The 23,491-nt window shown below is 39.0% G+C and overlaps 31 non-coding genes across 31 annotated transcripts; all 31 read right to left on the bottom strand.

Annotated features, from left to right (window-relative positions):
* Positions 1-969: 969 nt before the first annotated feature.
* Positions 970-1,041, bottom strand: TRNAD-GUC (transfer RNA aspartic acid (anticodon GUC)). The gene has a single exon. It is a non-coding gene; the product is annotated as a tRNA-Asp (tRNA).
* A 275-nt stretch (positions 1,042-1,316) lies between these two features.
* On the bottom strand, positions 1,317-1,388 carry TRNAD-GUC (transfer RNA aspartic acid (anticodon GUC)). The gene has a single exon. It is a non-coding gene; the product is annotated as a tRNA-Asp (tRNA).
* A 275-nt stretch (positions 1,389-1,663) lies between these two features.
* TRNAD-GUC (transfer RNA aspartic acid (anticodon GUC)) lies at positions 1,664-1,735 on the bottom strand. Its single transcript has one exon. It is a non-coding gene; the product is annotated as a tRNA-Asp (tRNA).
* A 972-nt stretch (positions 1,736-2,707) lies between these two features.
* TRNAD-GUC (transfer RNA aspartic acid (anticodon GUC)) lies at positions 2,708-2,779 on the bottom strand. The gene has a single exon. It is a non-coding gene; the product is annotated as a tRNA-Asp (tRNA).
* Positions 2,780-3,054: 275 nt separating this feature from the next.
* TRNAD-GUC (transfer RNA aspartic acid (anticodon GUC)) lies at positions 3,055-3,126 on the bottom strand. Its single transcript has one exon. It is a non-coding gene; the product is annotated as a tRNA-Asp (tRNA).
* Positions 3,127-4,259: 1,133 nt separating this feature from the next.
* On the bottom strand, positions 4,260-4,331 carry TRNAD-GUC (transfer RNA aspartic acid (anticodon GUC)). Its single transcript has one exon. It is a non-coding gene; the product is annotated as a tRNA-Asp (tRNA).
* Positions 4,332-5,116: 785 nt separating this feature from the next.
* TRNAD-GUC (transfer RNA aspartic acid (anticodon GUC)) lies at positions 5,117-5,188 on the bottom strand. Its single transcript has one exon. It is a non-coding gene; the product is annotated as a tRNA-Asp (tRNA).
* Positions 5,189-6,321: 1,133 nt separating this feature from the next.
* Positions 6,322-6,393, bottom strand: TRNAD-GUC (transfer RNA aspartic acid (anticodon GUC)). The gene has a single exon. It is a non-coding gene; the product is annotated as a tRNA-Asp (tRNA).
* Positions 6,394-7,525: 1,132 nt separating this feature from the next.
* On the bottom strand, positions 7,526-7,597 carry TRNAD-GUC (transfer RNA aspartic acid (anticodon GUC)). Its single transcript has one exon. It is a non-coding gene; the product is annotated as a tRNA-Asp (tRNA).
* Positions 7,598-9,076: 1,479 nt separating this feature from the next.
* TRNAD-GUC (transfer RNA aspartic acid (anticodon GUC)) lies at positions 9,077-9,148 on the bottom strand. The gene has a single exon. It is a non-coding gene; the product is annotated as a tRNA-Asp (tRNA).
* Positions 9,149-9,423: 275 nt separating this feature from the next.
* Positions 9,424-9,495, bottom strand: TRNAD-GUC (transfer RNA aspartic acid (anticodon GUC)). Its single transcript has one exon. It is a non-coding gene; the product is annotated as a tRNA-Asp (tRNA).
* Positions 9,496-9,770: 275 nt separating this feature from the next.
* On the bottom strand, positions 9,771-9,842 carry TRNAD-GUC (transfer RNA aspartic acid (anticodon GUC)). The gene has a single exon. It is a non-coding gene; the product is annotated as a tRNA-Asp (tRNA).
* A 624-nt stretch (positions 9,843-10,466) lies between these two features.
* On the bottom strand, positions 10,467-10,538 carry TRNAD-GUC (transfer RNA aspartic acid (anticodon GUC)). The gene has a single exon. It is a non-coding gene; the product is annotated as a tRNA-Asp (tRNA).
* A 275-nt stretch (positions 10,539-10,813) lies between these two features.
* TRNAD-GUC (transfer RNA aspartic acid (anticodon GUC)) lies at positions 10,814-10,885 on the bottom strand. Its single transcript has one exon. It is a non-coding gene; the product is annotated as a tRNA-Asp (tRNA).
* A 1,132-nt stretch (positions 10,886-12,017) lies between these two features.
* TRNAD-GUC (transfer RNA aspartic acid (anticodon GUC)) lies at positions 12,018-12,089 on the bottom strand. Its single transcript has one exon. It is a non-coding gene; the product is annotated as a tRNA-Asp (tRNA).
* Positions 12,090-12,364: 275 nt separating this feature from the next.
* Positions 12,365-12,436, bottom strand: TRNAD-GUC (transfer RNA aspartic acid (anticodon GUC)). The gene has a single exon. It is a non-coding gene; the product is annotated as a tRNA-Asp (tRNA).
* Positions 12,437-13,060: 624 nt separating this feature from the next.
* TRNAD-GUC (transfer RNA aspartic acid (anticodon GUC)) lies at positions 13,061-13,132 on the bottom strand. The gene has a single exon. It is a non-coding gene; the product is annotated as a tRNA-Asp (tRNA).
* Positions 13,133-13,407: 275 nt separating this feature from the next.
* TRNAD-GUC (transfer RNA aspartic acid (anticodon GUC)) lies at positions 13,408-13,479 on the bottom strand. Its single transcript has one exon. It is a non-coding gene; the product is annotated as a tRNA-Asp (tRNA).
* A 275-nt stretch (positions 13,480-13,754) lies between these two features.
* TRNAD-GUC (transfer RNA aspartic acid (anticodon GUC)) lies at positions 13,755-13,826 on the bottom strand. The gene has a single exon. It is a non-coding gene; the product is annotated as a tRNA-Asp (tRNA).
* Positions 13,827-14,450: 624 nt separating this feature from the next.
* Positions 14,451-14,522, bottom strand: TRNAD-GUC (transfer RNA aspartic acid (anticodon GUC)). Its single transcript has one exon. It is a non-coding gene; the product is annotated as a tRNA-Asp (tRNA).
* Positions 14,523-14,797: 275 nt separating this feature from the next.
* On the bottom strand, positions 14,798-14,869 carry TRNAD-GUC (transfer RNA aspartic acid (anticodon GUC)). Its single transcript has one exon. It is a non-coding gene; the product is annotated as a tRNA-Asp (tRNA).
* Positions 14,870-16,001: 1,132 nt separating this feature from the next.
* On the bottom strand, positions 16,002-16,073 carry TRNAD-GUC (transfer RNA aspartic acid (anticodon GUC)). Its single transcript has one exon. It is a non-coding gene; the product is annotated as a tRNA-Asp (tRNA).
* A 274-nt stretch (positions 16,074-16,347) lies between these two features.
* TRNAD-GUC (transfer RNA aspartic acid (anticodon GUC)) lies at positions 16,348-16,419 on the bottom strand. Its single transcript has one exon. It is a non-coding gene; the product is annotated as a tRNA-Asp (tRNA).
* Positions 16,420-17,043: 624 nt separating this feature from the next.
* Positions 17,044-17,115, bottom strand: TRNAD-GUC (transfer RNA aspartic acid (anticodon GUC)). Its single transcript has one exon. It is a non-coding gene; the product is annotated as a tRNA-Asp (tRNA).
* Positions 17,116-17,390: 275 nt separating this feature from the next.
* Positions 17,391-17,462, bottom strand: TRNAD-GUC (transfer RNA aspartic acid (anticodon GUC)). Its single transcript has one exon. It is a non-coding gene; the product is annotated as a tRNA-Asp (tRNA).
* A 622-nt stretch (positions 17,463-18,084) lies between these two features.
* On the bottom strand, positions 18,085-18,156 carry TRNAD-GUC (transfer RNA aspartic acid (anticodon GUC)). Its single transcript has one exon. It is a non-coding gene; the product is annotated as a tRNA-Asp (tRNA).
* Positions 18,157-18,431: 275 nt separating this feature from the next.
* On the bottom strand, positions 18,432-18,503 carry TRNAD-GUC (transfer RNA aspartic acid (anticodon GUC)). The gene has a single exon. It is a non-coding gene; the product is annotated as a tRNA-Asp (tRNA).
* Positions 18,504-21,210: 2,707 nt separating this feature from the next.
* TRNAD-GUC (transfer RNA aspartic acid (anticodon GUC)) lies at positions 21,211-21,282 on the bottom strand. Its single transcript has one exon. It is a non-coding gene; the product is annotated as a tRNA-Asp (tRNA).
* A 276-nt stretch (positions 21,283-21,558) lies between these two features.
* Positions 21,559-21,630, bottom strand: TRNAD-GUC (transfer RNA aspartic acid (anticodon GUC)). The gene has a single exon. It is a non-coding gene; the product is annotated as a tRNA-Asp (tRNA).
* A 276-nt stretch (positions 21,631-21,906) lies between these two features.
* Positions 21,907-21,978, bottom strand: TRNAD-GUC (transfer RNA aspartic acid (anticodon GUC)). The gene has a single exon. It is a non-coding gene; the product is annotated as a tRNA-Asp (tRNA).
* A 623-nt stretch (positions 21,979-22,601) lies between these two features.
* On the bottom strand, positions 22,602-22,673 carry TRNAD-GUC (transfer RNA aspartic acid (anticodon GUC)). Its single transcript has one exon. It is a non-coding gene; the product is annotated as a tRNA-Asp (tRNA).
* Positions 22,674-23,491: the final 818 nt, after the last annotated feature.

The raw sequence follows: 23,491 nt of genomic DNA on the forward strand, positions 1-23,491 counted from the left end.
AGAATTCTGTGTTTGTGGGGAATTCATTACCGATTTCAGGTCATTTTATGAGGTATGAATCAAACAATTCGGACGGTCAACTGTATATAACAAATCATTTACTCAAAAATACCTCCCCGACGGTGAATTGAAACCCGGTCTTCCGCGTGACTGGCGGAGATACTCACCACTATAATATCGAGGATTTACATGAATATGCTTTCAACACTCATGATTTTCAGTGATCTGATGCTCAATTTCTCTATTTGTAAGGGCCTACATTGCAACATGTGAAGATATTCAAAACGTAACGATCGGTTAATTGCGTAATGTTCAGCGATTTCACAATCCCCCAATTCATAGAGTTGAAGAATTCTGTGGTGAGGTCCACTCATGATTTTCAGTGATCTGATGCTCGATTTCTCTATCTGTAAGGGCCTTCATTGCAACATGTGAAGATATTCAAAACGTAACGATCGGTTAATTGCGTAATGTTCAGGGATTTCATAGTCCCCCAATTCATAGAGTTGAAGAATTCTATGTTTGTGGGGAATTCATTACCGATTTCAGGTCATTTTATGAGGTATGAATCAAACAATTCGGACGTTCAACTGTATATAACAAATCATTTACTCAAAAATACCTCCCCGACGGGGAATTGAAACCCGGACTTCCGCGTGACAGGCGGAGATACTCACCACTATACTATCGAGGATTTACATGAATATGCTTTCAACACTCATGATTTTCAGTGATCTGATGCTCAATTTCTCTATTTGTAAGGGCCTACATTGCAACATGTGAAGATATTCAAAACGTAACGATCGGTTAATTGCGTAATATTCAGCGATTTCATAATCCCCAATTCATAGAGTTGAAGAATTCTGTGTTTGTGGGGAATTCATTACCGATTTCAGGTCATTTTATGAGGTATGAATCAAACAATTCGGACGGTCAACTGTATATAACAAATCATTTACTCAAAAATACCTCCCCGACGGGGAATTGAACCCCGGTCTTCCGCGTGACAGGCGGAGATACTCACCACTATACTATCGAGGATTTACATGAATATGCTTTCAACACTCACGATTGTCAGTGATCTAATGCTCAATTTCTCTATATATAGCGGCCTTTATTGCAACATGTGGAGATAATCACAACGTAACGATCGATTAATTGCGTAATGTTCATGGATTTCAAAGTCCCCAATTCATAGAGTTGAAGAATTCTGTGTTTGTGGGGAATTCATTACCGATTTCAGGTCATTTTATGAGGTATGAATCAAACAATTCGGACGGTCAACTGTATATAACAAATCATTTACTCAAAAATACCTCCCCGACGGGGAATTGAACCCCGGTCTTCCGCGTGACAGGCGGAGATACTCACCACTATACTATCGAGGATTAACATGAATATGCTTTCAACACTTACGATTGTCAGTGATCTAATGCTCAATTTCTCTATATATAGCGGCCTTTATTGCAACATGTGGAGATAATCACAACGTAACGATCGATTAATTGCGTAATGTTCATGGATTTCAAAGTCCCCAATTCATAGAGTTGAAGAATTCTGTGTTTGTGGGGAATTCATTACCGATTTCAGGTCATTTTATGAGGTATGAATCAAACAATTCGGACGTTCAACTTTATATAACAAATCATTTACTCAAAAATACCTCCCCGACGGGGAATTGAACCCCGGTCTTCCGCGTGACAGGCGGAGATACTCACCACTATACTATCGAGGATTTACATGAATATGCTTTCAACACTCATGATTTTCAGTGATCTGATGCTCGATTTCTCTATCTGTAAGGGCCTTCATTGCAACATGTGAAGATATTCAAAACGTAACGATCGGTTAATTGCGTAATGTTCAGGGATTTCATAGTCCCCCAATTCATAGAGTTGAAGAATTCTATGTTTGTGGGGAATTCATTACCGATTTCAGGTCATTTTATGAGGTATGAATCAAACAATTCGGACGTTCAACTGTATATAACAAATCATTTACTCAAAAATAGCTCCCCGACGGAGAAATTGAAACCCGGACTTCCGCGTGACAGGCGGAGATACTCACCACTATACTATCGAGGATTTACATGAATATGCTTTCAACACTCATGATTTTCAGTGATCTGATGATCAATTTCTCTATTTGTAAGGGCCTACATTGCAACATGTGAAGATATTCAAAACGTAACGATCGGTTAATTGCGTAATGTTCAGGGATTTCATAGTCCCCCAATTCATAGAGTTGAAGAATTCTATGTTTGTGGGGAATTCATTACCGATTTCAGGTCATTTTATGAGGTATGAATCAAACAATTCGGACGTTCAACTGTATATAACAAATCATTTACTCAAAAATAGCTCCCCGACGGAGAAATTGAAACCCGGACTTCCGCGTGACAGGCGGAGATACTCACCACTATACTATCGAGGATTTACAAGAATATGCTTTCAACACTCATGATTTTCAGTGATCTGATGATCAATTTCTCTATTTGTAAGGGCCTACATTGCAACATGTGAAGATATTCAAAACGTAACGATCGGTTAATTGCGTAATATTCGGGATTTCATAATCCCCAATTCATAGAGTTGAAGAATTCTGTGTTTGTGGGGAATTCATTACCGATTTCAGGTCATTTTATGAGGTATGAATCAAACAATTCGGACGGTCAACTGTATATAACAAATCATTTGCTCAAAAATACCTCCCCGACGGGGAATTGAACCCCGGTCTTCCGCGTGACAGGCGGAGATACTCACCACTATACTATCGAGGATTTACATGAATATGCTTTCAACACTCACGATTGTCAGTGATCTAATGCTCAATTTCTCTATATATAGCGGCCTTTATTGCAACATGTGGAGATAATCACAACGTAACGATCGATTAATTGCGTAATGTTCAGGGATTTCAAAGTCCCCAATTCATAGAGTTGAAGAATTCTGTGTTTGTGGGGAATTCATTACCGATTTCAGGTCATTTTATGAGGTATGAATCAAACAATTCGGACGATCAACTATATATAACAAATCATTTACTCAAAAACACCTCCCCGACGGGGAATTGAACCCCGGTCTTCCGCGTGACAGGCGGAGATACTCACCACTATACTATCGAGGATTTACATGAATATGCTTTCAACACTCACGATTGTCAGTGATCTAATGCTCAATTTCTCTATATATAGCGGCCTTTATTGCAACATGTGGAGATAATCACAACGTAACGATCGATTAATTGCGTAATGTTCAGGGATTTCAAAGTCCCTAATTCATAGAGTTGAAGAATTCTGTGTTTGTGGGGAATTCATTACCGATTTCAGGTCATTTTATGAGGTATGAATCAAACAATTCGGACGGTCAACTGTATATAACAAATCATTTACTCAAAAATACCTCCCCGACGGTGAATTGAAACCCGGTCTTCCGCGTGACTGGCGGAGATACTCACCACTATAATATCGAGGATTTACATGAATATGCTTTCAACACTCATGATTTTCAGTGATCTGATGCTCAATTTCTCTATTTGTAAGGGCCTACATTGCAACATGTGAAGATATTCAAAACCTAACGATCGGTTAATTGCGTAATGTTCAGCGATTTCAAAATCCCCCAATTCATAGAGTTGAAGAATTCTGTGGTGAGGTACACTCATGATTTTCAGTGATCTGATGCTCGATTTCTCTATCTGTAAGGGCCTTCATTGCAACATGTGAAGATATTCAAAACGTAACGATCGGTTAATTGCGTAATGTTCAGGGATTTCATAGTCCCCCAATTCATAGAGTTGAAAAATTCTATGTTTGTGGGGAATTCATTACCGATTTCAGGTCATTTTATGAGGTATGAATCAAACAATTCGGACGTTCAACTGTATATAACAAATCATTTACTCAAAAATAGCTCCCCGACGGAGAAATTGAAACCCGGACTTCCGCGTGACAGGCGGAGATACTCACCACTATACTATCGAGGATTTACATGAATATGCTTTCAACACTCATGATTTTCAGTGATCTGATGATCAATTTCTCTATTTGTAAGGGCCTACATTGCAACTTGTGAAGATATTCAAAACGTAACGATCGGTTAATTGCGTAATATTCAGCGATTTCATAATCCCCAATTCATAGAGTTGAAGAATTCTGTGTTTGTGGGGAATTCATTACCGATTTCAGGTCATTTTATGAGGTATGAATCAAACAATTCGGACGGTCAACTGTATATAACAAATCATTTGCTCAAAAATACCTCCCCGACGGGGAATTGAACCCCGGTCTTCCGCGTGACAGGCGGAGATACTCACCACTATACTATCGAGGATTTACATGAATATGCTTTCAACACTCACGATTGTCAGTGATCTAATGCTCAATTTCTCTAAATATAGCGGCCTTTATTGCAACATGTGGAGATAATCACAACGTAACGATCGATTAATTGCGTAATGTTCAGGGATTTCAAAGTCCCTAATTCATAGAGTTGAAGAATTCTGTGTTTGTGGGGAATTCATTACCGATTTCAGGTCATTTTATGAGGTATGAATCAAACAATTCGGACGGTCAACTGTATATAACAAATCATTTACTCAAAAATACCTCCCCGACGGTGAATTGAAACCCGGTCTTCCGCGTGACTGGCGGAGATACTCACCACTATAATATCGAGGATTTACATGAATATGCTTTCAACACTCATGATTTTCAGTGATCTGATGCTCAATTTCTCTATTTGTAAGGGCCTACATTGCAACATGTGAAGATATTCAAAACCTAACGATCGGTTAATTGCGTAATGTTCAGCGATTTCACAATCCCCCAATTCATAGAGTTGAAGAATTCTGTGGTGAGGTACACTCATGATTTTCAGTGATCTGATGCTCGATTTCTCTATCTGTAAGGGCCTTCATTGCAACATGTGAAGATATTCAAAACGTAACGATCGGTTAATTGCGTAATGTTCAGGGATTTCATAGTCCCCCAATTCATAGAGTTGAAGAATTCTATGTTTGTGGGGAATTCATTACCGATTTCAGGTCATTTTATGAGGTATGAATCAAACAATTCGGACGTTCAACTGTATATAACAAATCATTTACTCAAAAATACCTCCCCGACGGGGAATTGAACCCCGGTCTTCCGCGTGACAGGCGGAGATACTCACCACTATACTATCGAGGATTTACATGAATATGCTTTCAACACTCACGATTGTCAGTGATCTAATGCTCAATTTCTCTATATATAGCGGCCTTTATTGCAACATGTGGAGATAATCACAACGTAACGATCGATTAATTGCGTAATGTTCAGGGATTTCAAAGTCCCTAATTCATAGAGTTGAAGAATTCTGTGTTTGTGGGGAATTCATTACCGATTTCAGGTCATTTTATGAGGTATGAATCAAACAATTCGGACGGTCAACTGTATATAACAAATCATTTACTCAAAAATACCTCCCCGACGGTGAATTGAAACCCGGTCTTCCGCGTGACTGGCGGAGATACTCACCACTATAATATCGAGGATTTACATGAATATGCTTTCAACACTCATGATTTTCAGTGATCTGATGCTCAATTTCTCTATTTGTAAGGGCCTACATTGCAACATGTGAAGATATTCAAAACCTAACGATCGGTTAATTGCGTAATGTTCAGCGATTTCACAATCCCCCAATTCATAGAGTTGAAGAATTCTGTGGTGAGGTACACTCATGATTTTCAGTGATCTGATGCTCGATTTCTCTATCTGTAAGGGCCTTCATTGCAACATGTGAAGATATTCAAAACGTAACGATCGGTTAATTGCGTAATGTTCAGGGATTTCATAGTCCCCCAATTCATAGAGTTGAAAAATTCTATGTTTGTGGGGAATTCATTACCGATTTCAGGTCATTTTATGAGGTATGAATCAAACAATTCGGACGTTCAACTGTATATAACAAATCATTTACTCAAAAATAGCTCCCCGACGGAGAAATTGAAACCCGGACTTCCGCGTGACAGGCGGAGATACTCACCACTATACTATCGAGGATTTACATGAATATGCTTTCAACACTCATGATTTTCAGTGATCTGATGATCAATTTCTCTATTTGTAAGGGCCTACATTGCAACTTGTGAAGATATTCAAAACGTAACGATCGGTTAATTGCGTAATATTCAGCGATTTCATAATCCCCAATTCATAGAGTTGAAGAATTCTGTGTTTGTGGGGAATTCATTACCGATTTCAGGTCATTTTATGAGGTATGAATCAAACAATTCGGACGGTCAACTGTATATAACAAATCATTTGCTCAAAAATACCTCCCCGACGGGGAATTGAACCCCGGTCTTCCGCGTGACAGGCGGAGATACTCACCACTATACTATCGAGGATTTACATGAATATGCTTTCAACACTCACGATTGTCAGTGATCTAATGCTCAATTTCTCTAAATATAGCGGCCTTTATTGCAACATGTGGAGATAATCACAACGTAACGATCGATTAATTGCGTAATGTTCAGGGATTTCAAAGTCCCTAATTCATAGAGTTGAAGAATTCTGTGTTTGTGGGGAATTCATTACCGATTTCAGGTCATTTTATGAGGTATGAATCAAACAATTCGGACGGTCAACTGTATATAACAAATCATTTACTCAAAAATACCTCCCCGACGGTGAATTGAAACCCGGTCTTCCGCGTGACTGGCGGAGATACTCACCACTATAATATCGAGGATTTACATGAATATGCTTTCAACACTCATGATTTTCAGTGATCTGATGCTCAATTTCTCTATTTGTAAGGGCCTACATTGCAACATGTGAAGATATTCAAAACCTAACGATCGGTTAATTGCGTAATGTTCAGCGATTTCACAATCCCCCAATTCATAGAGTTGAAGAATTCTGTGGTGAGGTACACTCATGATTTTCAGTGATCTGATGCTCGATTTCTCTATCTGTAAGGGCCTTCATTGCAACATGTGAAGATATTCAAAACGTAACGATCGGTTAATTGCGTAATGTTCAGGGATTTCATAGTCCCCCAATTCATAGAGTTGAAGAATTCTATGTTTGTGGGGAATTCATTACCGATTTCAGGTCATTTTATGAGGTATGAATCAAACAATTCGGACGTTCAACTGTATATAACAAATCATTTACTCAAAAATACCTCCCCGACGGGGAATTGAAACCCGGACTTCCGCGTGACAGGCGGAGATACTCACCACTATACTATCGAGGATTTACATGAATATGCTTTCAACACTCATGATTTTCAGTGATCTGATGATCAATTTCTCTATTTGTAAGGGCCTACATTGCAAAATGTGAAGATATTCAAAACGTAACGATCGGTTAATTGCGTAATATTCAGCGATTTCATAATCCCCAATTCATAGAGTTGAAGAATTCTGTGTTTGTGGGGAATTCATTACCGATTTCAGGTCATTTTATGAGGTATGAATCAAACAATTCGGACGGTCAACTGTATATAACAAATCATTTGCTCAAAAATACCTCCCCGACGGGGAATTGAACCCCGGTCTTCCGCGTGACAGGCGGAGATACTCACCACTATACTATCGAGGATTTACATGAATATGCTTTCAACACTCACGATTGTCAGTGATCTAATGCTCAATTTCTCTAAATATAGCGGCCTTTATTGCAACATGTGGAGATAATCACAACGTAACGATCGATTAATTGCGTAATGTTCAGGGATTTCAAAGTCCCTAATTCATAGAGTTGAAGAATTCTGTGTTTGTGGGGAATTCATTACCGATTTCAGGTCATTTTATGAGGTATGAATCAAACAATTCGGACGGTCAACTGTATATAACAAATCATTTACTCAAAAATACCTCCCCGACGGTGAATTGAAACCCGGTCTTCCGCGTGACTGGCGGAGATACTCACCACTATAATATCGAGGATTTACATGAATATGCTTTCAACACTCATGATTTTCAGTGATCTGATGCTCAATTTCTCTATTTGTAAGGGCCTACATTGCAACATGTGAAGATATTCAAAACCTAACGATCGGTTAATTGCGTAATGTTCAGCGATTTCACAATCCCCCAATTCATAGAGTTGAAGAATTCTGTGGTGAGGTACACTCATGATTTTCAGTGATCTGATGCTCGATTTCTCTATCTGTAAGGGCCTTCATTGCAACATGTGAAGATATTCAAAACGTAACGATCGGTTAATTGCGTAATGTTCAGGGATTTCATAGTCCCCCAATTCATAGAGTTGAAGAATTCTATGTTTGTGGGGAATTCATTACCGATTTCAGGTCATTTTATGAGGTATGAATCAAACAATTCGGACGTTCAACTGTATATAACAAATCATTTACTCAAAAATACCTCCCCGACGGGGAATTGAAACCCGGACTTCCGCGTGACAGGCGGAGATACTCACCACTATACTATCGAGGATTTACATGAATATGCTTTCAACACTCATGATTTTCAGTGATCTGATGATCAATTTCTCTATTTGTAAGGGCCTACATTGCAAAATGTGAAGATATTCAAAACGTAACGATCGGTTAATTGCGTAATATTCAGCGATTTCATAATCCCCAATTCATAGAGTTGAAGAATTCTGTGTTTGTGGGGAATTCATTACCGATTTCAGGTCATTTTATGAGGTATGAATCAAACAATTCGGACGGTCAACTGTATATAACAAATCATTTGCTCAAAAATACCTCCCCGACGGGAAATTGAACCCCGGTCTTCCGCGTGACAGGCGGAGATACTCACCACTATACTATCGAGGATTTACATGAATATGCTTTCAACACTCACGATTGTCAGTGATCTAATGCTCAATTTCTCTATATATAGCGGCCTTTATTGCAACATGTGGAGATAATCACAACGTAACGATCGATTAATTGCGTAATGTTCATGGATTTCAAAGTCCCCAATTCATAGAGTTGAAGAATTCTGTGTTTGTGGGGAATTCATTACCGATTTCAGGTCATTTTATGAGGTATGAATCAAACAATTCGGACGTTCAACTGTATATAACAAATCATTTACTCAAAAATACCTCCCCGACGGGGAATTGAACCCCGGTCTTCCGCGTGACAGGCGGAGATACTCACCACTATACTATCGAGGATTAACATGAATATGCTTTCAACACTCACGATTGTCAGTGATCTAATGCTCAATTTCTCTATATATAGCGGCCTTTATTGCAACATGTGGAGATAATCACAACGTAACGATCGATTAATTGCGTAATGTTCATGGATTTCAAAGTCCCCAATTCATAGAGTTGAAGAATTCTGTGTTTGTGGGGAATTCATTACCGATTCCAGGTCATTTTATGAGGTATGAATCAAACAATTCGGACGTTCAACTGTATATAACAAATCATTTACTCAAAAATACCTCCCCGACGGGGAATTGAACCCCGGTCTTCCGCGTGACAGGCGGAGATACTCACCACTATACTATCGAGGATTTACATGAATATGCTTTCAACACTCACGATTGTCAGTGATCTAATGCTCAATTTCTCTATATATAGCGGCCTTTATTGCAACATGTGGAGATAATCACAACGTAACGATCGATTAATTGCGTAATGTTCATGGATTTCAAAGTCCCCAATTCATAGAGTTGAAGAATTCTGTGTTTGTGGGGAATTCATTACCGATTTCAGGTCATTTTATGAGGTATGAATCAAACAATTCGGACGGTCAACTGTATATAACAAATCATTTACTCAAAAATACCTCCCCGACGGGGAATTGAACCCCGGTCTTCCGCGTGACAGGCGGAGATACTCACCACTATACTATCGAGGATTTACATGAATATGCTTTCAACACTCATGATTTTCAGTGATCTGATGCTCGATTTCTCTATCTGTAAGGGCGTTCATTGCAACATGTGAAGATATTCAAAACGTAACGATCGGTTAATTGCGTAATGTTCAGGGATTTCATAGTCCCCCAATTCATAGAGTTGAAGAATTCTATGTTTGTGGGGAATTCATTACCGATTTCAGGTCATTTTATGAGGTATGAATCAAACAATTCGGACGTTCAACTGTATATAACAAATCATTTACTCAAAAATAGCTCCCCGACGGAGAAATTGAAACCCGGACTTCCGCGTGACAGGCGGAGATACTCACCACTATACTATCGAGGATTTACATGAATATGCTTTCAACACTCATGATTTTCAGTGATCTGATGATCAATTTCTCTATTTGTAAGGGCCTACATTGCAACATGTGAAGATATTCAAAACGTAACGATCGGTTAATTGCGTAATATTCAGCGATTTCATAATCCCCAATTCATAGAGTTGAAGAATTCTGTGTTTGTGGGGAATTCATTACCGATTTCAGGTCATTTTATGAGGTATGAATCAAACAATTCGGACGGTCAACTGTATATAACAAATCATTTGCTCAAAAATACCTCCCCGACGGGGAATTGAACCCCGGTCTTCCGCGTGACAGGCGGAGATACTCACCACTATACTATCGAGGATTTACATGAATATGCTTTCAACACTCACGATTGTCAGTGATCTAATGCTCAATTTCTCTATATATAGTGGCCTTTATTGCAACATGTGGAGATAATCACAACGTAACGATCGATTAATTGCGTAATGTTCAGGGATTTCAAAGTCCCCAATTCATAGAGTTGAAGAATTCTGTGTTTGTGGGGAATTCATTACCGATTTCAGGTCATTTTATGAGGTATGAATCAAACAATTCGGACGATCAACTATATATAACAAATCATTTACTCAAAAACACCTCCCCGACGGGGAATTGAACCCCGGTCTTCCGCGTGACAGGCGGAGATACTCACCACTATACTATCGAGGATTTACATGAATATGCTTTCAACACTCACGATTGTCAGTGATCTAATGCTCAATTTCTCTATATATAGCGGCCTTTATTGCAACATGTGGAGATAATCACAACGTAACGATCGATTAATTGCGTAATGTTCAGGGATTTCAAAGTCCCTAATTCATAGAGTTGAAGAATTCTGTGTTTGTGGGGAATTCATTACCGATTTCAGGTCATTTTATGAGGTATGAATCAAACAATTCGGACGGTCAACTGTATATAACAAATCATTTACTCAAAAATACCTCCCCGACGGTGAATTGAAACCCGGTCTTCCGCGTGACTGGCGGAGATACTCACCACTATAATATCGAGGATTTACATGAATATGCTTTCAACACTCATGATTTTCAGTGATCTGATGCTCAATTTCTCTATTTGTAAGGGCCTACATTGCAACATGTGAAGATATTCAAAACGTAACGATCGGTTAATTGCGTAATGTTCAGCGATTTCACAATCCCCCAATTCATAGAGTTGAAGAATTCTGTGGTGAGGTACACTCATGATTTTCAGTGATCTGATGCTCGATTTCTCTATCTGTAAGGGCCTTCATTGCAACATGTGAAGATATTCAAAACGTAACGATCGGTTAATTGCGTAATGTTCAGGGATTTCATAGTCCCCCAATTCATAGAGTTGAAGAATTCTATGTTTGTGGGGAATTCATTACCGATTTCAGGTCATTTTATGAGGTATGAATCAAACAATTCGGACGTTCAACTGTATATAACAAATCATTTACTCAAAAATACCTCCCCGACGGGGAATTGAAACCCGGACTTCCGCGTGACAGGCGGAGATACTCGCCACTGTACTATCGAGGATTTACGTGAATATGCTTTCAACACTCATGATTTTCAGTGATCTGATGATCAATTTCTCTATTTGTAAGGGCCTACATTGCAACATGTGAAGATATTCAAAACGTAACGATCGGTTAATTGCGTAATATTCAGCGATTTCATAATCCCCAATTCATAGAGTTGAAGAATTCTGTGTTTGTGGGGAATTCATTACCGATTTCAGGTCATTTTATGAGGTATGAATCAAACAATTCGGACGTTCAACTGTATATAACAAATCATTTACTCAAAAATACCTCCCCGACGGGGAATTGAACCCCGGTCTTCCGCGTGACAGGCGGAGATACTCACCACTATACTATCGAGGATTAACATGAATATGCTTTCAACACTCACGATTGTCAGTGATCTAATGCTCAATTTCTCTATATATAGCGGCCTTTATTGCAACATGTGGAGATAATCACAACGTAACGATCGATTAATTGCGTAATGTTCATGGATTTCAAAGTCCCCAATTCATAGAGTTGAAGAATTCTGTGTTTGTGGGGAATTCATTACCGATTCCAGGTCATTTTATGAGGTATGAATCAAACAATTCGGACGTTCAACTTTATATAACAAATCATTTACTCAAAAATACCTCCCCGACGGGGAATTGAACCCCGGTCTTCCGCGTGACAGGCGGAGATACTCACCACTATACTATCGAGGATTTACATGAATATGCTTTCAACACTCATGATTTTCAGTGATCTGATGCTCGATTTCTCTATCTGTAAGGGCCTTCATTGCAACATGTGAAGATACTCAAAACGTAACGATCGGTTAATAGCGTAATGTTCAGGGATTTCATAGTCCCCCAATTCATAGAGTTGAAGAATTCTATGTTTGTGGGGAATTCATTACCGATTTCAGGTCATTTTATGAGGTATGAATCAAACAATTCGGACGTTCAACTGTATATAACAAATCATTTACTCAAATATAGCTCCCCGACGGAGAAATTGAAACCCGGACTTCCGCGTGACAGGCGGAGATACTCACCACTATACTATCGAGGATTTACATGAATATGCTTTCAACACTCACGATTGTCAGTGATCTAATGCTCAATTTCTCTATATATAGCGGCCTTTATTGCAACATGTGGAGATAATCACAACGTAACGATCGATTAATTGCGTAATGTTCATGGATTTCAAAGTCCCCAATTCATAGAGTTGAAGAATTCTGTGTTTGTGGGGAATTCATTACCGATTTCAGGTCATTTTATGAGGTATGAATCAAACAATTCGGACGTTCAACTGTATATAACAAATCATTTACTCAAAAATACCTCCCCGACGGGGAATTGAACCCCGGTCTTCCGCGTGACAGGCGGAGATACTCACCACTATACTATCGAGGATTAACATGAATATGCTTTCAACACTCACGATTGTCAGTGATCTAATGCTCAATTTCTCTATATATAGCGGCCTTTATTGCAACATGTGGAGATAATCACAACGTAACGATCGATTAATTGCGTAATGTTCATGGATTTCAAAGTCCCCAATTCATAGAGTTGAAGAATTCTGTGTTTGTGGGGAATTCATTACCGATTCCAGGTCATTTTATGAGGTATGAATCAAACAATTCGGACGGTCAACTGTATATAACAAATCATTTACTCAAAAATACCTCCCCGACGGGGAATTGAACCCCGGTCTTCCGCGTGACAGGCGGAGATACTCACCACTATACTATCGAGGATTTACATGAATATGCTTTCAACACTCACGATTGTCAGTGATCTAATGCTCAATTTCTCTATATATAGCGGCCTTTATTGCAACATGTGGAGATAATCACAACGTAACGATCGATTAATTGCGTAATGTTCATGGATTTCAAAGTCCCCAATTCATAGAGTTGAAGAATTCTGTGTTTGTGGGGAATTCATTACCGATTTCAGGTCATTTTATGAGGTATGAATCAAACAATTCGGACGGTCAACTGTATATAACAAATCATTTACTCAAAAATACCTCCCCGACGGGGAATTGAACCCCGGTCTTCCGCGTGACAGGCGGAGATACTCACCACTATACTATCGAGGATTTACATGAATATGCTTTCAACACTCATGATTTTCAGTGATCTGATGCTCGATTTCTCTATCTGTAAGGGCCTTCATTGCAACATGTGAAGATATTCAAAACGTAACGATCGGTTAATTGCGTAATGTTCAGGGATTTCATAGTCCCCCAATTCATAGAGTTGAAGAATTCTATGTTTGTGGGGAATTCATTACCGATTTCAGGTCATTTTTTGAGGTATGAATCAAACAATTCGGACGTTCAACTGTATATAACAAATCATTTACTCAAAAATAGCTCCCCGACGGAGAAATTGAAACCCGGACTTCCGCGTGACAGGCGGAGATACTCACCACTATACTATCGAGGATTTACATGAATATGCTTTCAACACTCATGATTTTCAGTGATCTGATGATCAATTTCTCTATTTGTAAGGGCCTACATTGCAACATGTGAAGATATTCAAAACGTAACGATCGGTTAATTGCGTAATATTCAGCGATTTCATAATCCCCAATTCATAGAGTTGAAGAATTCTGTGTTTGTGGGGAATTCATTACCGATTTCAGATCATTTTATGAGGTATGTATCAAACAATTCGGACGGTCAACTGTATATAACAAATCATTTGCTCAAAAATACCTCCCCGACGGGGAATTGAACCCCGGTCTTCCGCGTGACAGGCGGAGATACTCACCACTATACTATCGAGGATTTACATGAATATGCTTTCAACACTCACGATTGTCAGTGATCTAATGCTCAATTTCTCTATATATAGTGGCCTTTATTGCAACATGTGGAGATAATCACAACGTAACGATCGATTAATTGCGTAATGTTCAGGGATTTCAAAGTCCCCAATTCATAGAGTTGAAGAATTCTGTGTTTGTGGGGAATTCATTACCGATTTCAGGTCATTTTATGAGGTATGAATCAAACAATTCGGACGATCAACTATATATAACAAATCATTTACTCAAAAACACCTCCCCGACGGGGAATTGAACCCCGGTCTTCCGCGTGACAGGCGGAGATACTCACCACTATACTATCGAGGATTTACATGAATATGCTTTCAACACTCACGATTGTCAGTGATCTAATGCTCAATTTCTCTATATATAGCGGCCTTTATTGCAACATGTGGAGATAATCACAACGTAACGATCGATTAATTGCGTAATGTTCAGGGATTTCAAAGTCCCTAATTCATAGAGTTGAAGAATTCTGTGTTTGTGGGGAATTCATTACCGATTTCAGGTCATTTTATGAGGTATGAATCAAACAATTCGGACGGTCAACTGTATATAACAAATCATTTACTCAAAAATACCTCCCCGACGGTGAATTGAAACCCGGTCTTCCGCGTGACTGGCGGAGATACTCACCACTATAATATCGAGGATTTACATGAATATGCTTTCAACACTCATGATTTTCAGTGATCTGATGCTCAATTTCTCTATTTGTAAGGGCCTACATTGCAACATGTGAAGATATTCAAAACGTAACGATCGGTTAATTGCGTAATGTTCAGCGATTTCACAATCCCCCAATTCATAGAGTTGAAGAATTCTGTGGTGAGGTACACTCATGATTTTCAGTGATCTGATGCTCGATTTCTCTATCTGTAAGGGCCTTCATTGCAACATGTGAAGATATTCAAAACGTAACGATCGGTTAATTGCGTAATGTTCAGGGATTTCATAGTCCCCCAATTCATAGAGTTGAAGAATTCTATGTTTGTGGGGAATTCATTACCGATTTCAGGTCATTTTATGAGGTATGAATCAAACAATTCGGACGTTCAACTGTATATAACAAATCATTTACTCAAAAATACCTCCCCGACGGGGAATTGAAACCCGGACTTCCGCGTGACAGGCGGAGATACTCGCCACTATACTATCGAGGATTTACATGAATATGCTTTCAACACTCATGATTTTCAGTGATCTGATGATCAATTTCTCTATTTGTAAGGGCCTACATTGCAACTTGTGAAGATATTCAAAACGTAACGATCGGTTAATTGCGTAATATTCAGCGATTTCATAATCCCCAATTCATAGAGTTGAAGAATTCTGTGTTTGTGGGGAATTCATTACCGATTTCAGGTCATTTTATGAGGTATGAATCAAACAATTCGGACGTTCAACTGTATATAACAAATCATTTACTCAAAAATACCTCCCCGACGGGGAATTGAACCCCGGTCTTCCGCGTGACAGGCGGAGATACTCACCACTATACTATCGAGGATTAACATGAATATGCTTTCAACACTCACGATTGTCAGTGATCTAATGCTCAATTTCTCTATATATAGCGGCCTTTATTGCAACATGTGGAGATAATCACAACGTAACGATCGATTAATTGCGTAATGTTCATGGATTTCAAAGTCCCCAATTCATAGAGTTGAAGAATTCTGTGTTTGTGGGGAATTCATTACCGATTCCAGGTCATTTTATGAGGTATGAATCAAACAATTCGGACGTTCAACTTTATATAACAAATCATTTACTCAAAATACCTCCCCGACGGGGAATTGAACCCCGGTCTTCCGCGTGACAGGCGGAGATACTCACCACTATACTATCGAGGATTTACATGAATATGCTTTCAACACTCATGATTTTCAGTGATCTGATGCTCGATTTCTCTATCTGTAAGGGCCTTCATTGCAACATGTGAAGATACTCAAAACGTAACGATCGGTTAATAGCGTAATGTTCAGGGATTTCATAGTCCCCCAATTCATAGAGTTGAAGAATTCTATGTTTGTGGGGAATTCATTACCGATTTCAGGTCATTTTATGAGGTATGAATCAAACAATTCGGACGTTCAACTGTATATAACAAATCATTTACTCAAATATAGCTCCCCGACGGAGAAATTGAAACCCGGACTTCCGCGTGACAGGCGGAGATACTCACCACTATACTATCGAGGATTTACATGAATATGCTTTCAACACTCATGATTTTCAGTGATCTGATGATCAATTTCTCTATTTGTAAAGGCCTACATTGCAACATGTGAAGATATTCAAAACGTAACGATCGGTTAATTGCGTAATATTCAGCGATTTCATAATCCCCAATTCATAGAGTTGAAGAATTCTGTGTTTGTGGGGAATTCATTACCGATTTCAGGTCATTTTATGAGGTATGAATCAAACAATTCGGACGGTCAACTGTATATAACAAATCATTTGCTCAAAAATACCTCCCCGACGGGGAATTGAACCCCGGTCTTCCGCGTGACAGGCGGAGATACTCACCACTATACTATCGAGGATTTACATGAATATGCTTTCAACACTCACGATTGTCAGTGATCTAATGCTCAATTTCTCTATATATAGCGGCCTTTATTGCAACATGTGGAGATAATCACAACGTAACGATCGATTAATTGCGTAATGTTCATGGATTTCAAAGTCCCCAATTCATAGAGTTGAAGAATTCTGTGTTTGTGGGGAATTCATTACCGATTTCAGGTCATTTTATGAGGTATGAATCAAACAATTCGGACGTTCAACTGTATATAACAAATCATTTACTCAAAAATACCTCCCCGACGGGGAATTGAACCCCGGTCTTCCGCGTGACAGGCGGAGATACTCACCACTATACTATCGAGGATTTACATGAATATGCTTTCAACACTCACGATTGTCAGTGATCTAATGCTCAATTTCTCTATATATAGCGGCCTTTATTGCAACATGTGGAGATAATCACAACGTAACGATCGATTAATTGCGTAATGTTCATGGATTTCAAAGTCCCCAATTCATAGAGTTGAAGAATTCTGTGTTTGTGGGGAATTCATTACCGATTTCAGGTCATTTTATGAGGTATGAATCAAACAATTCGGACGTTCAACTTTATATAACAAATCATTTACTCAAAAATACCTCCCCGACGGGAAATTGAACCCCGGTCTTCCGCGTGACAGGCGGAGATACTCACTACTATACTATCGAGGATTTACATGAATATGCTTTCAACACTCATGATTTTCAGTGGTCTGATGCTCAATTTCTCTATATATAGCGGCCTTTATTGCAACATGTGGAGATAATCACAACGTAACGATGGATTAATTGCGTAATGTTCAGGGATTTCAAAGTCCCCAATTCATAGAGTTGAAGAATTCTGTCTTTGTGAGGAATTCATTACCGATTTCAGGTCATTTTATGAGGTATGAATCAAACAATTCGGACGTTCAACTTTATATAACAAATCATTTACTCAAAAATACCTCCCCGACGGGGAATTGAACCCCGGTCTTCCGCGTGACAGGCGGAGATACTCACCACTATACTATCGAGGATTTACATGAATATGCTTTCAACACTCACGATTGTCAGTGATCTAATGCTCAATTTCTCTATATATAGCGGCCTTTATTGCAACATGTGGAGATAATCACAACGTAACGATCGATTAATTGCGTAATGTTCATGGATTTCAAAGTCCCCAATTCATAGAGTTGAAGAATTCTGTGTTTGTGGGGAATTCATTACCGATTTCAGGTCATTTTATGAGGTATGAATCAAACAATTCGGACGTTCAACTTTATATAACAAATCATTTACTCAAAAATACATCCCCGACGGGGAATTGAACCCCGGTCTTCCGCGTGACAGGCGGAGATACTCACCACTATACTATCGAGGATTTACATGAATATGCTTTCAACACTCATGATTTTCAGTGATCTGATGCTCGATTTCTCTATCTGTAAGGGCCTTCATTGCAACATGTGAAGATATTCAAAACGTAACGATCGGTTAATTGCGTAATGTTCAGGGATTTCATAGTCCCCCAATTCATAGAGTTGAAGAATTCTATGTTTGTGGGAAATTCATTACCGATTTCAGGTCATTTTATGAGGTATGAATCAAACAATTCGGACGTTCAACAGTATATAACAAATCATTTACTCAAAAATAGCTCCCCGACGGAGAAATTGAAACACGGACTTCCGCGTGACAGGCGGAGATACTCACCACTATACTATCGAGGATTTACATGAATATGCTTTCAACACTCATGATTTTCAGTGATCTGATGATCAATTTCTCTATTTGTAAGGGCCTACATTGCAACATGTGAAGATATTCAAAACGTAACGATCGGTTATTTGCGTAATATTCAGCGATTTCATAATCCCCAATTCATAGAGTTGAAGAATTCTGTGTTTGTGGGGAATTCATTACCGATTTCAGGTCATTTTATGAGGTATGAATCAAACAATTCGGACGGTCAACTGTATATAACAAATCATTTGCTCAAAAATACCTCCCCGACGGGGAATTGAACCCCGGTCTTCCGCGTGACAGGCGGAGATACTCACCTCCATACTATCGAGGATTTACATGAATATGCTTTCAACACTCACGATTGTCAGTGATCTAATGCTCAATTTCTCTATATATAGCGGCCTTTATTGCAACATGTGGAGATAATCACAACGTAACGATCGATTAATTGCGTAATGTTCATGGATTTCAAAGTCCCCAATTCATAGAGTTGAAGAATTCTGTGTTTGTGGGGAATTCATTACCGATTTCAGGTCATTTTATGAGGTATGAATCAAACAATTCGGACGTTCAACTGTATATAACAAATCATTTACTCAAAAACACCTCCCCGACGGGGAATTGAACCCCGTTCTTCCGCGTGACAGGCGGAGATACTCACCACTATACTATCGAGGATTTACATGAATATGCTTTCAACACTCATGATTTTCAGTGATCTGATGCTCGATTTCTCTATCTGTAAGGGCCTTCATTGCAACATGTGAAGATATTCAAAACGTAACGATCGGTTAATTGCGTAATGTTCAGGGATTTCATAGTCCCCCAATTCATAGAGTTGAAGAATTCTATGTTTGTGGGGAATTCATTACCGATTTCAGGTCATTTTATGAGGTATGAATCAAACAATTCGGACGTTCAACTGTATATAACAAATCATTTACTCAAAAATACCTCCCCGACGGGGAATTGAAACCCGGACTTCCGCGTGACAGGCGGAGATACTCACCACTATACTATCGAGGATTTACATGAATATGCTTTCAACACTCATGATTTTTAGTGATCTGATGATCAGTTTCTCTATTTGTAAGGGCCTACATTGCAACATGTGAAGATATTCAAAACGTAACGATCGGTTAATTGCGTAATATTCAGCGATTTCATAATCCCCAATTCATAGAGTTGAAGAATTCTGTGTTTGTGGGGAATTCATTACCGATTTCAGGTCATTTTATGAGGTATGAATCAAACAATTCGGACGTTCAACTGTATATAACAAATCATTTACTCAAAAATACCTCCCCGACGGGGAATTGAACCCGGGTCTTCCGCGTGACAGGCGGAGATACTCACCACTATACTATCGAGGATTTACATGAATATGCTTTCAACACTCACGATTGTCAGTGATCTAATGCTCAATTTCTCTATATATAGCGGCCTTTATTGCAACATGTGGAGATAATCACAACGTAACGATCGATTAATTGCGTAATGTTCATGGATTTCAAAGTCCCCAATTCATAGAGTTGAAGAATTCTGTGTTTGTGGGGAATTCATTACCGATTTCAGGTCATTTTATGAGGTATGAATCAAACAATTCGGACGTTCAACTGTATATAACAAATCATTTACTCAAAAATACCTCCCCGACGGAGAATTGAACCCGGGTCTTCCGCGTGACAGGCGGAGATACTCACCACTATACTATCGAGGATTTACATGAATATGCTTTCAACACTCACGATTGTCAGTGATCTAATGCTCAATTTCTCTATATATAGCGGCCTTTATTGCAACATGTGGAGATAATCACAACGTAACGATCGATTAATTGCGTAATGTTCATGGATTTCAAAGTCCCCAATTCATAGAGTTGAAGAATTCTGTGTTTGTGGGGAATTCATTACCGATTTCAGGTCATTTTATGAGGTATGAATCAAACAATTCGGACGTTCAACTGTATATAACAAATCATTTACTCAAAAATACCTCCCCGCCGGGGAATTGAACCCGGGTCTTCCGCGTGACAGGCGGAGATACTCACCACTATACTATCGAGGATTTACATGAATATGCTTTCAACACTCACGATTGTCAGTGATCTAATGCTCAATTTCTCTATATATAGCGGCCTTTATTGCAACATGTGGAGATAATCACAACGTAACGATCGATTAATTGCGTAATGTTCATGGATTTCAAAGTCCCCAATTCATAGAGTTGAAGAATTCTGTGTTTGTGGGGAATTCATTACCGATTTCAGGTCATTTTATGAGGTATGAATCAAACAATTCGGACGTTCAACTTTATATAACAAATCATTTACTCAAAAATACCTCCCCGACGGGGAATTGAACCCCGGTCTTCCGCGTGACAGGCGGAGATACTCACCACTATACTATCGAGGATTTACATGAATATGCTTTCAACACTCATGATTTTCAGTGATCTGATGCTCGATTTCTCTATCTGTAAGGGCCTTCATTGTAACATGTGAAGATATTCAAAACGTAACGATCGGTTAATTGCGTAATGTTCAGGGATTTCATAGTCCCCCAATTCATAGAGTTGAAGAATTCTATGTTTGTGGGGAATTCATTACCGATTTCAGGTCATTTTATGAGGTATGAATCAAACAATTCGGACGTTCAACTGTATATAACAAATCATTTACTCAAAAATACCTCCCCGACGGGGAATTGAACCCCGGTCTTCCGCGTGACAGGCGGAGATACTCACCACTATACTATCGAGGATTTACATGAATATGCTTTCAACACTCATGATTTTCAGTGATCTGATGCTCGATTTCTCTATCTGTAAGGGCCTTCATTGCAACATGTGAAGATATTCAAAACGTAACGATCGGTTAATTGCGTAATGTTCAGGGATTTCATAGTCCCCCAATTCATAGAGTTGAAGAATTCTATGTTTGTGGGGAATTCTTTACCGATTTCAAGTCATTTTATGAGGTATGAATCAAACAATTCGGACGTTCAACTGTATATAACAAATCATTTACTCAAAAATACCTCCCCGACGGGGAATTGAACCCCGGTCTTCCGCGTGACAGGCGGAGATACTCACCACTATACTATCGAGGATTTACATGAATATGCTTTCAACACTCATGATTTTCAGTGATCTGATGCTCGATTTCTCTATCTGTAAGGGCCTTCATTGCAACATGTGAAGATATTCAAAACGTAACGATCGGTTAATTGCGTAATGTTCAGGGATTTCATAGTCCCCCAATTCATAGAGTTGAAGAATTCTATGTTTGTGGGGAATTTATTACCGATTTCAGGTCATTTTATGAGGTATGAATCAAACAATTCGGACGTTCAACTGTATATAACAAATCATTTACTCAAAAATACCTCCCCGTCGGGGAATTGAAACCCGGACTTCCGCGTGACAGGCGGAGATACTCACCACTATACTATAGAGGATTTACATGAATATGCTTTCAACACTCATGATTTTCAGTGATCTGATGATCAATTTCTCTATTAGTAAGGGCCTACATTGCAACATGTGAAGATATTCAAAACGTAACGATCGGTTAATTGCGTAATATTCAGCGATTTCATAATCCCCAATTCATAGAGTTGAAGAATTCTGTGTTTGTGGGGAATTCATTACCGATTTCAGGTCATTTTATGAGGTATGAATCAAACAATTCGGACGGTCAACTGTATATAACAAATCATTTGCTCAAAAATACCTCCCCGACGGGGAATTGAACCCCGGTCTTCCGCGTGACAGGCGGAGATACTCACCACTATACTATCGAGGATTTACATGAATATGCTTTCAACACTCACGATTGTCAGTGATCTAATGCTCAATTTCTCTATATATAGCGGCCTTTATTGCAACATGTGGAGATAATCACAACGTAACGATCGATTAATTGCGTAATGTTCATGGATTTCAAAGTCCCCAATTCATAGAGTTGAAGAATTCTGTGTTTGTGGGGAATTCATTACCGATTTCAGGTCATTTTATGAGGTATGAATCAAACAATTCGGACGTTCAACTGTATATAACAAATCATTTACTCAAAAATACCTCCCCGACGGGGAATTGAACCCGGGTCTTCCGCGTGACAGGCGGAGATACTCACCACTATACTATCGAGGATTTACATGAATATGCTTTCAACACTCATGATTTTCAGTGATCTGATGCTCGATTTCTCTATCTGTAAGGGCCTTCATTGCAACACGTGAAGATATTCGAAACGTAACGATCGGTTAATTGCGTAATGTTCAGGGATTTCATAGTCCCCCAATTCATAGAGTTGAAGAATTCTATGTTTGTGGGGAATTCATTACCGATTTCAGGTCATTTTATGAGGTATGAATCAAACAATTCGGACGTTCAACTGTATATAACAAATCATTTACTCAAAAATACCTCCCCGACGGGGAATTGAAACCCGGACTTCCGCGTGACAGGCGGAGATACTCACCACTATACTATCGAGGATTTACATGAATATGCTTTCAACACTCATGATTTTCAGTGATCTGATGATCAATTTCTCTATTAGTAAGGGCCTACATTGCAACATGTGAAGATATTCAAAACGTAACGATCGGTTAATTGCGT

This window comes from Saccoglossus kowalevskii, chromosome 17, assembly GCF_978046115.1.
Source record: "Saccoglossus kowalevskii chromosome 17, keSacKowa6.1, whole genome shotgun sequence".
NCBI classification, from domain to species: domain Eukaryota; kingdom Metazoa; phylum Hemichordata; class Enteropneusta; family Harrimaniidae; genus Saccoglossus; species Saccoglossus kowalevskii.